The sequence below is a fragment of the Dendrobates tinctorius genome, unplaced genomic scaffold (genome assembly GCF_039654945.1).
Source record: "Dendrobates tinctorius isolate UK_male_01 unplaced genomic scaffold, ASM3965494v1 ptg000290l, whole genome shotgun sequence".
In the NCBI taxonomy this organism is placed as follows: Eukaryota; Metazoa; Chordata; class Amphibia; order Anura; family Dendrobatidae; genus Dendrobates; species Dendrobates tinctorius.
This window is the reverse complement of record NW_027361957.1, coordinates 3,645,162-3,657,676: the sequence shown is the minus strand read 5'-3', so window position 1 is coordinate 3,657,676 and position 12,515 is coordinate 3,645,162. Positions and strand designations below refer to the sequence as shown.

The 12,515-nt window shown below is 42.2% G+C and overlaps 1 protein-coding gene across 6 annotated transcripts in view; it reads left to right on the top strand.

Moving 5' to 3' along the window:
* KCNC2 (potassium voltage-gated channel subfamily C member 2) overlaps window positions 1-12,515 on the top strand; it is a 307,406-nt gene that overhangs the window by 115,444 nt on the left and 179,447 nt on the right. The window lies entirely within an intron of this gene.

The window sequence follows — 12,515 nt, the reverse complement described above, 5'->3', positions numbered from 1 at the left end:
ATGTGCAAATTTAATTTCTTGAGAAAATCTGCATGTACAGACATATTCAAATTTTGCCTGATCCACTCATCTCTATAAGATATACAGTTTGTTCCCAAGTGCAAATATAGAAAGTTACTTGATATTGGACTGGAATAATGACTTATACTGCTTTGAGCATTTGAAATAATGTTATAATTAACACAATTCTAGAAGCATTTGTAGCCATTTTTTTCTGTTCTTTTATAGCATCTTTGATTAGAATTAATACATGGACAGAGGTTCATTTGGCAATGATAAAGATAAATTAAGACATCGGAAGCCTGAATGTATTTCTTCCTTGGCTATTTCTTGTGTAATGAACTGAGCAGATCAGAGTCGGTAGATCATTACAAGAATTGTAGTTTTCTTGAGATAAGATATCAGTCTGCCCATGTCGAGTTATAATTCACTGTAATCATGGGAATTTATTTAGCGATTTTTTTTTATAAATTATTTTTACACTTTTTTTTTTTAACTTTATTACATTGTCCCAGGGGGGACATAGCTGTCATGTGACAGACGCTGATCTGTCAGCCAGTAGAGATGTTATCAGGTGTAAGGTGTTGCTAGCATATGGATGTAGCCAGGCCCTGTGCCTATGATTGTCTAACATCCCCTGGTGTGCTAGGCAATTGGTAATTTATCCCAAATCAGTTCCCACAATCCCTCTCACCTGATCCTCCACTCAGTCCTATATATTCAGATGCCTTCTAGGGGGGCACGTGTGCGGGTCAGGCACGTGTGTCTCCCTGCGGCATAAGTATCACTGCAGCAAAAGTATCGTGAAAATGCAGTTATTACTACGGCAGTTAGTCTCGGCAAGAGTCAGGACCCCACACTATCTACCTGTCTCTTTTGGGTATGTCTGCTGAGTAAGCCCTTCTTATTACTTCTATCCAGGTTTTCTATTCACCCTCCTACTCCTTCACCATGTTTACATATGCCCTCACCATGTTTGCTCCTTTAGTCCTCACTCTCCTTCGCTATCCCCAAACCCCGGCACCCTCTAACCAAATAATCATCTCCCCTTCCCTCTTTCCTCCCCACCTGACCTCCTCTGCTGAACTGCTCCTCAACCTCAAATCTGTCCGAATGAAACATAAATCAAGCTGCCCACTCTCCTCCCATCTGCTCTCTCTTTCTCTGCTTCTCCTCACTGCTGGCGACATATCTCCCAATCCTGGACCCCCACAGCTCTCACCCCCCGCTACTTCCCCTTCCTACCACTCCCTATCTAATAAGAACTACCACAATCTTTCCAACTTAAAACCTGTGCCAGTGACACCCAACCCCCTGCTCCCTCTCTCTGGAGCACTTTGGAATGCCCGCTCCATATGCAATAAGCTCCATGTGATTCATGACCTCTTTCTCACAATCTTGCCTTCCTCGGCCTCACAGAAACATGGCTGACACACTCTGACACCGCCTCCCCTGCTGCGCTGTGTTACGGCGGCCTCCACTTTACCCACACTCCTCGCCCTGGCAACAGACACGGTGGAGGAGTGGGTCTTCTCCTTTCTTCCAACTGCACCTTCAACCCAACCCCACCTCTTCCCTCCCTAATCTTCCCCTCTTTTGAAGTCTACTCTGTCCGCATCTACTCTCCCTCCAACCTCCAAGTGGCCGTCATATACCGACCTCCAGGCCTGACCACTGCCTTCATTGACCAATTCTCTACCTATCTTCTTCATTTTCTTTCAACTGACACCCCCACTATCATCATGGGTGACTTCAACATCCCCACTGATACCCTTCAGTCAGCAGCCTCCAAACTCCTGTCCCTTACTTCATCCTTTGGACTTACTCAGTGGTCCTCCTCAGCCACCCACACAGATGGACACACATTAGACCTGGTCTTCACCCGTCTCTGCTCTCTTTCTAACTTCACCAACTCCCCTCTCCCTCTATCTGACCATCATCTACTCACTTTCTCATCCCTGTTCTCCTCACCTGGCACCCATGTCCAGCAACACGCACACCCCTTCAGAAACATTGCACACCTAGACACCCACGCGCTCTCTGACTCTATTCTACCACTGGCAACAATATCCTCACTCCATGACACAGACGGTGCCACTGCTTTCTACAATGCCACTATCGCATCAGCTATTGACACGGTTGCCCCTCTCATTCATGGCAGAATGCGACGTATCAACAGACAACCCTGGCACAATAACACCACTAAAAAGCTCCGGCAAGTGTCCAGGATTGCAGAGCAGTGCTGGAAGAAAACAAATTCGCAAGATGACTTCACCACATTCAAACAGGCAACACTCGATTTCAAATCTGCCCTCACCTCTGCTAAACAACCTCCATCTCTGCCGAGGACTTTGCCACACACTTCAAAAACAAGATTGACCAAACAAGGCAAGTCTTCATCACTCAACCACCTCAACCCCTTTGTATACCAGACCAGTGCCCAAACCCCATAACCTCACTCTCCAACATCACTGGAGGGGAGCTTAATCGCCTCTTCTCCAAATCGTACCTCACAACCTGTGCACTTGACCCTGTCCCATCCCACCTCCTCCACAACCTCACCACCACACTTATCCCTTCCCTAACCCTCCTCTTCAACCTATCACTAACGTCCGGTACCTTCCCTTCTGCTTTCAAGCATGCCACAATCACGCCTATCCTTAAAAAGTCAACCCTCGACCCAACCGCTATGTCCAGCTATCGCCCAATATCATTGCTTCCATTTGCTTCCAAACACCTGGAACAGCACGTCCACGCTGAACTTTCCTCCCACCTATCATCTAACTTGCTCTTTGACAATCTAGAATCTGGTTTCCGCCCCCATCACTCCACTGAGGCAGCCCTGACCAAAATTACTAACGACCTACTTACAGCCAAATCAAATGGACAATACTCTATACTCCTGCTTCTAGACCTGTCCTCTGCATTTGACACAGTTGACCACTGCCTCCTACTACAGATCATCTCCTCCTTTGGCATCAAAGGCCTTGCCCTATCCTGGATCTCGTCATACCTTTCCAACTGCACATTCAGCGTCTCCCACTCCCACACCACCTCCTCATCCCACCCTCTCTCTGTTGGAGTCCCCCAAGGCTCTGTTTTAGGACCCCTACTCTTCTCAATCTATACACTTGGTCTGGGGCAACTCATAAAGTCCCACAGATTCCACTACCATATTTATGCTGATGACACTCAGATCTACCTCTCTGGCCCAGATGTCACCTCTCTGCTCTCCAGAATCCCAGAGTGTCTATCAGCCATATACTCCTTCTTCTCCTCTCGCTTCCTCAAACTCAATGTAGACAAATCTGAACTCATCATCTTTCCTCCATCTCACAGATCTTCCTTACCCGACCTAGCTATAACAATTAATGATATCACACTTTCCCCAGTACCAGAAGTCCGCTGCCTCGGAGTAACCTTTGACTCTGCCCTGTCCTTCAAACCACACAACCAAGTTCTTTCTACCTCCTGTTGCCTCCAGCTCAAAAATATTTCCAGAATCCGTCCTTTCCTCAACCCTCAATCTACTAAAATGCTTGTGCATGCTCTCATCTCCTGCCTCGACTACTGCAACATCCTTTTCTGCGGTCTCCCTGCTAACACCCTCGCACCTCTCCAGTCCATCCTTAACTCTGCCGCCCGACTAATTCATCTCTCTCCTCGCTACTCCTCCGCTTCTCCCCTCCGCAAATCTCTTCACTGGCTCCCATTCCCTCAGCGTATCCAGTTCAAATTACTAATACTGACCTACAAGGCCATCTATAACCTGTCTCCCCCATATGTCTCTGAACTAATCTCCCGATACCTTCCCTCACGTAATCTCCGGTCCTCCCAACACCTCCTTCTCTCCTCCACACTTATTCGCTCCTCACCCAACCGCCTCCAAGACTTCTCCCGAATTGCCCCAGTCCTCTGGAATTCTTTGCCCCAACAAGTCCGACTATCAACCACATTTGGATCCTTCAGACGGAACCTGAAAACCCACCTCTTCAAGAAAGCCTACAGCCTGCAATGACCCCGCTACCTCCTTCTCTCTCACCACTACCGGTGATATCACCTCAACCAACACCGGAACTGCTGCAACCCACCAACCTACTGTCTCCTTCCCCACCATCCTGTAGCATGTAAGCCCGAAAGGGCAGGGGCCTCTCTCCCCTCTGTATCAGTCTGTCATTGTTAGTTTGTTTACGGTAAGTGATATCTGTAATTTGTATGTAACCCCTTCACATGTACAGCACCATGGAATCAATGGTGCTATATAAATAAATAATAATAATAATGGGAATGACACAAACTCATAAAAGTAGTAGAATTTTAATAGTTCCTAGCATCCTCACATAGCCCAACTTGTTAAATGTGACCTACAATTTACAGATACCCATAAAAAAGGACATTTGCCAGAAGGACACGTCTATTCTTACTTAAAACTGTGGATTTCACAAAGTTATTACCTCAATGCTTGGATTTGCTTAGCATCTTTGAAGTTTGGTGGTGGTTCCTTTCTTGTGATTACTTTGGGTTAGGGTTGAATAGTCTCTTGTTTCCCCATATACAATAGGGTGGGTCAAATTCAATAAAAAGAGGGTTTTGTTTAGAAAAAACATGACATCTTTCAATGAACTATGCCTCCATTAGACAATAATTATTCAGGTAAAAGGTAACTACCAAGTGGTAATGCTAAACACAATGTAGTATTACCAATGATTTTAGTAAAACACACTGTAGCTGTAGACATGTAGGAGAATACAGATATGGCACTGACCAATGTAACCAATGTAAATCTTCTTCTAAAAGGTCAATGGTCACATCACATCAACTTGATGCTTTGTCAAATATAATAGTAAAGTACGAATATATGTCAGTGCAAGAAAAAAGTAAATGTCATGCCAAATTAAAGTTTTTTCCTTCTAATTGTGCCTAGAAAGTAATTGGTTCTCCGAGTCTGTTGATTAGGCAAAGTGCGGCCTGATGCCAAATACATGCAGACACCGATAGTTGCTAGAACCAAATACCAAATACTTAAATGTAACTTAATAAACCAATGTTCAGTCCACCTTTGAAGTGGACCTTCCCCAAATTTTGTCTTCATAAAGCTGCATTCCTGCACCCACTGGTGGACAGAAAATTTCCAGTTGGAATAATGCTTATTATTGCAAATATACTATTTACTATTGTTTAATAATGGATGAGTTTCTGTCTGCAGGAATAGTGTTATATTGCCAGAAAAGCACTGTAAAAATTAGGAAGTTCCTGTTCACTGTGTGTGCCTAGCTGGACCACATTTCACTTTTTGCATTGCAAGCTGACAGACAAGATGATAAGATACTAAGCTATGAGAAATACCAGTTGCAAGCTGTGTTATCTTTGTTCCTGAATAAATATATAATCATTGTTCAATGGCTGGACGGGACAGAGATTAATTTGCTGACAACAGGTTATGGGTCCAGAGACCCTGGGACCCAGACACCCAAAGAGCCAGAAAACAGCCCAGAGGAGAGAGAACACCAGTGTCCTAAGAAGGAGAAGAAAATATGGCCGCCAACAGCAGCTCTGTGAAGTTTACAGTACCAAATCTGACTAACCAGAGCTGCTAATCCTGGAAATTCAAGGTAAATATGCTGCTGATAAGAGAAGGTGTGTGGAAATACACACAGGAGTCTAGGCCTGACCCACTACCAGAAGACTGAGTAGAGAAGGATCAAAAAGCACAACGCACTATCTCCCTCAGTATAGGTGATGATCAGATTGTGCATGTATGTAAATGTGAAACTACACAAACATAGGAACAGCTGCAGAAAGTGCATGAAAGGATACATATTAACAATAAGCTGTATTTAATCATAAAGCTACATTGGTTTTAGCTGCATAAAAGCAAAGATGTGCAAGATTACATAGGAAATTTTCTAGAAATTGGGGAGCACCTGTGGGACATTGGGGAAGATCTAAAGGATTTGCATGTTGCTGCACTACTGAGTGCAGCTGAAAAAGCAAAATATTCAAAAAATGGTTAAAAGTGTCATTGTTGAAGAATATGAAACTTAAAGTACTGAAGCTGTGTATGGTGTATAGACTCTGAGGCAACTAGTCATATGACTAACTCTAACCTATGCCAAAGTAAGTCAGAGAAAGTGATCTTGTCTAATGGTCAGTATATGAATTCAGAGGGAATAGGAGATGGTTACATTAATTGTCAAGTCTCCTCAATGCAAAGCAGAAAGATCCCAGTAAAAGATTTGCTGTATGCCCTTAGTCTTGAAGGCAATATGTTATCTGTTAAGAAACTCACAAGACACAGAAATTACATTATATATAAAGATGACAGCTATATCATCTCAAAAATAAGTCACACACTAGCAGAAGGAAAAACCAAAGCTGTACCAGCTAACATGCTGCAAATAATCTGCAAAATCACCTAAAATTATGAGTACAGTTCTTCATGGAAATTTAGAAACACCAACTGCCATCTTCTATCTTAGTAGTAGGAAAATCTGTATTCACTGAAGACAGATTTTATTCACGAACTGCGAATTTTGAAAATTAAAGAGGAATTCTGGAGCAGGAAGCAGATTTCTTTGATAAGATGTATCACAAAGTTTCTCTTTTTTGTGTTTTATTGATTTATGAAGCTAAATAAATAAAATGATGATTAGTGTTTAAATAGATGAAAAATCATCTTACTGTCTGATCTGCCATAAGCCATAAGAGTGGGGCTCCAGAATCGGCACAATACATTGTGCACAGGTAGGCAAGTGTTACATAGCATTAGCTGTTTTCTGTCACAATAAAATATCTCATTGAAAGAAAGAAATGTCGTGCTTGTCGACTAGAAATTGTTCTTTATTTTTCTATATTTATGAGCTCCTGTTGCAGCTAACAAAATAATTGCTTTGTTAATTAAATAACAAAACAAATGTGGCAAAGTAATATTTCATTTATCGGAGCTCATAAAAATTATTGTCACAAGTTAATTTTAAGGACTGTTGCACAAATCTAGATAATGTGTAATTGTGTTTTTGAAAAAAAAACCCCTACTAAGAGAAAACAAGAGAAATACGTCATTTTTATAGAATGGAAAACTGAGTCAGAGAGTAAGATTTGCAGAGAGAGAATAAATGTGAGAGTGATATAGCGAGAGAGAGAGTTGGAGAGAGAGAGAGTGAATAATAAGAGAGTTGTTTATCATAAGTCTAGTAGAAAGGCAGGCCTTTCTTTTGGGGATGTCATAACACTGTAGATGTCAAAATGGCATCCTTTGTGTATCTATTTGGTAACTTGGAAAAGAGGCAGGCATGAAGTCCATAGCTATGACCAAGGTTTTGCTTGCCTGATACTGAAAGGGAATCTGTCAGCAGGTTTTTGCTACATAATCTGAAGTCAGCAGGACATAGAGGCTGAAACACAGAATTCAGTTATGTGTCGATTGTCAAACTGTGTGCTGTAGTTTACAAACTGAAAGATTTATCACTAAGAGATAAACTTTACCAGACTAGTGTGGCAACGCCCCCTCCTGTGATAGGCACCTCACTGTCTATGGTCTTTGTATATGGAGAGCCTGGTGTGGGCGGGGTTAGCTTTCTCAGTTCTGCTTCGTTCTAAATCTAAAAGCTCTGATTGTGTGAGAACTGATGCACTCAATCACCTAACTAATACGTTGATGGATTCAGCTTCTCGTTTCCTACATAAGGCTGTTCACAGATGATCTAGCAAAAACCTGCTGACAGATTCACTTTAAACAGTTAATTATAAGGCCCTGATTAGTGATGGGCGAGTAGCATTGTTGCTCGCGTCTCCCCAAGCATGCTCTTGTGATCTCCCAGTATTTTGGCATGCTCGGAGATTTAGCTTTTCTCATCTCAGCTTCATGATTTGCGACTTGTAGATAGTCTGAATACATGTGGGAATTCCCTAACAAACAGGCATGCCTCACATGTATTCAAGCAGTCCAAATCATGTAGCAGAGGTGACAAAAACTAAATCTCCGAGCACGCCAAAATACTCGGAGACCACCCGAGCAACAAGTATACTCATTCATCACTAGCCCCAATTTATCATTTGTGTTTTTTTTTAGTGACTTTTATTGTTTGTCTTGTAGCATTCCTGGCAGTTTTTGCAATAAATTATTTAAAATAATGCATGGGTGATGCATTTTCCGTATAATCAAAGATGCTCCCTTTTCGTCTTCTAACTTTTTCATGCCTTTCTGGAGCAAAAAAGTCGCTTAATTCTTTAAAATGTCAGTCTTCAACTGCACAAAAATAAAATCAGACTGATTTTGCACTGCTGTACTGTACTGGAGTACAATTGCAAAACAATTTTGTAAGATTTCGATAAGCCGCAAAAGATGAATTACCTAAATAATCTAGACATGAATAATGACCCTCACATTGTCAAGCCCTAAAAAATCAGACTAAACGCAGTAAAGTTAACGTAAAAAAAATGCAAATTAAATTATAAATTAAGTGCAAGCATAAAAGTCACAGAAAAATGCTGCTAAGACTGTGATGAATCAGGATCTAAGTTGAAAAAATTGATAATGTTGAATACAGAAAAATAGGGTAGCATGGTGACTCAGTGGTTAGCACTGTAGCCTTGCAGCACTGTGTACAAATCCCACCAAGGACAATATCTGCAATATTCTCCCCGTTTTTGCGTTAAGCCCCTGTTACACACTGCGATATTCTCTACTTGAGTCGCTATCTGAGTAAGAATCAGTGTTTTCTTGCAAGGCAGTGATTAAAGCCCCCGTTACACACTGCAATATCGCTAGCAATATCGCTGTAAAGTCACCGATTTTGTGACGTTATAGCGATATTGCTAGCGATATTGCTACATGTGATACTTACCTCCGACCAGCTCCCCCGCTGGTTATCGCTGATCGCGCGAGAAGCTCCTGGACCATTCCTCGTCGGTCACTTCCTGCTGGGCTTCCTGTGGCGCCGACGAGCGAGGCGTGGAGCTGGGCGGGAGGACGCAGGATCGCCACCTCTGACAGGTAAGTAGCGATCCCCGTCCCCAGCGATGTCGCTAGTGAGATCTGCCTGTGTGGCAGCTCACTAGCGACCACCTAGCGATGCACCAGCGATCCTGACCGCGTCATATCGCTAGTCGGGATCGCTGGTGCATCGCTAGGTGTAACGGTACCCTTAGTTTCCTCTTGTTACTCCAGTTTCATCCCACACTCCAAAGGCATACTGATAGGGAATTTAGATTATGAGCCCTGATAATGATGTGTGGAAAGTGCTGTAGAGATTAATGACGCCAGATGAGTGAGTAAAAGTAATAATAAGTAAAAATGCGTAAAACATTTCAAAGCTTATTGCTGAAAACTTCCATTCATAGCCACTCTTCCCTTTTAATGAGATACGTTATGTTCGGCTTTGTTAAATTGCACATGACAACTTCGAGTCTTGTTCACATGACACAACAATCACAGTGCCGCTAATGTCAGGTCACAGTTATCTCAGCCTATTCTTCTTCATAGAAGAGTGCATCAGAAAATATTATGACACCCTACAGCTTTACATATGCACTTCTGAAATACGTTTATCAAGCCAATGTCGTTATTGTATTGCAGTGATGAAAATTCCACCATTACCAAAAAGAAAGTCGGGATTTTATTGTGTAACATGTTCACACTGACATTACTATAACAGTCATCTTTTTTAAAGTATTGACTACAGATTTTCAAGGTCAGATGAAGCTCCTACAGTGAATGATGTTTTCACTTTCACTAGTCAATGTGCCATGAAACCAAACATAAAGACTTTTTCCTTGACAAACGGCTCAATTACCAACGCAGGATGCCCCTTTCGCATCACTCTGTGGCATTTGTTCTCCATATAAAAGGAAGAAACCTTTCGTTTTGTTCGGAATATTGGAATAGTAAGTGTCACCGCTACGTTCTCTAGATTATCTCTGTAAGGAGGGTTCCTTATGGCACATCAATGAACTTGAATTGACAATTACAAGCCCACAGGTGAAGTTGGCCTGGCTACTATTTGTGTTAACATGTAATACGACAGGTCTATGTGTCTTGTGCAACATGATGATTACTTTGTGTATCTACCAAGGAAAGGCAGATGGGGGTCTAGTAAGTCTAGCTACTGGTGATTTGTGATACTGTCCCTAGGTGTGGCATGACTTTTTTGTAGGGTGACTTGTCTTTTTTGTGCAGTGTTTTGGTGTATCTTGGAGTCTTGTCACCTCTGTCACATCTAGGTGCTCATGGGTCCAGTAATTTAGGGGGCCTGTCGCCAGCTAAATGGCAGTTTCTAGTTATCAATGAAATTGCACATAGGGGCGTAAGCTAATAAACTTTATAGGTCACAATTATTGGAGGATTGTTATAGAGAAAAAAATATAGTGCTTTTAGTTATGAGAAAAAGAGGGACCCTTAGATAGTTTTTGCATAGGGGCCCTCTACAATCCATGCCCCATGGGCAATCTCATAGCTTCATGTATTGAAATGGGTCTGTGGGGCGGGTGGTGGCGCATGTGCAAATTGACACCCCACTGTTTTCAATAAAATGGTACCGATGGTGGCGCATACACAGATTGGGATCTTCACTTACCAGGAAGATGAAAGAGATAACAGGAGCAGTGGATTGGCCATGGCAGAGCCAAATACCCTACTCACAGTCCCGCCCCAAAGCACAAAGCTTGGATTATAAGAAAACTTCAAACTTGATTACATAAAATCCAAAGAACGGATTTCTTCACCACAAGTATCATTTTAATCAGTATCACAGCGCCAATATGGTGATGTATGTACTTTACTTAGCAAAATCATGCTGACAGGTTCTCTTTAAGTACCATTGTCTGTAGATGGAAAGGGCTGTGTCCCATTCAGTGTAAAGTTAAAGGCACTGGCGCATTTTCTATCAAGTGTGTTGGAGACATGATTTTATGGCACTTGTTAGTGCAGCCTTCTTCACAGACTGCACAGCTCTTCTCCCATGAAAATGGCTGCTGATGAAGGCACATGCGATCAGACCTGTCCATTAGCCTGAGGTAGATTACTGCAATATTGTATTCCACCTGTCTTCTGCACCATCCTCGTACAAAGTACCAAAAGGCCTAGTTTGGTGAACTCTGACATTTCGTTAGTGTCTGAATATACCTAGTAAAGGCATGCTGACTGTCTCAACGGAAAGACTGTTCTTCGAATCAGACTGTCAGATATTATTCAGTTGGTTCAGATCTAGGGCAAGGCAGGATTGTCTCTGTGTAGACAAGAGAAAAGCGACTGGTAATAGCAATAACCTACACAAGTTCAGAATGACTTCTTTATATTAGGTTTCTTCTCGGAAGGTTCCATTCTTGGCTTTGGCTTGCAAATTTTTAAGACAAAATACTGCCCAGTATTTTCAGAAGTGCCAGTCATCCACTAACGCAGTCAATACAGAGGTTAAAAGGGTTTTAATTAGGCTATGAATGGCATATGTCTGCATTTTAATATGCTGATAAGGTTATAGCAGAAAGGATTATATTCTTTTTTCCCTTTGCACGCTATGATAATTGATTTTTCTAAAACAATTCTGTTGGTTACACTACCTCTAAAAATGTGTTATTTTGGAATCCACAGATAACAAGTTGTACCTTTCTAACATCAGCTGCAACTGCCAGTCTGGTGCTTTATTCATGGACATAGGTCTCTATGAGAGATGTCCTATAATACATGTGAATGTGGACACCAGCATGAAAAGATAGAAGATAGATAGATAGATAGATAGATAGATATGGGATAGATATGGGATAGCTAGCTAGGTAGCTAGATAGATAGATAGATAGATAGATAGATATGGGATAGAAAGATAGATAGATAGATAGATAGATAGATTAGGTAGATAGGTATATAGATTAGATAGATAGATAGATAGATAGATAGATAGATAGATAGATAGATAGATATGTAAGGGGTGTACTAAATGTAATGCTGCTATGTATATATATTGCGAGGTAATGTACATAATTTCAAATAGTGTTGTATACTGCATTGCTGTAAGATGTATATAAATCTATAACATAGGGAAAGTGCAGTACCTTAGTTAAGCCACCAGAGGGGGCACACTATAGTTCAGTAGCAAGAGTCCTGTAGATAGCTTACATAGGAGGAGCTAACCGTGTGTAAGATAGAGGGTTTTCCTGATCCTGGTCAGTAGGGCCATGGAGCCTGTATATGGCGGATAGCTCCATAACATTTGAAGTTAGGAACACAGCCATCCAGGGCCCAGTGGGCTAGAAGTGCAGCCAAGGCAGCAGTGGTGACAGCAGTGGTGGAACAGAAACTACAGCAAAGGTCACAACAGTACAAGCATGCAAGTCGTTCTAAAATGTGGCAGCTTACTGCATGGGCAGATGCCCTCATGTCCGGGGCAAAAGGGACGAGGGAACTCCTGAGCATAGTGAGTCTGAACAGGGAGGACGCTGCAGTACCGGATGAGACGGTACGACCCAGGCACATACTGAAGGACGTAGGAAAGAGTGCAGGGAAAGTGAAGAATGTGGACCAT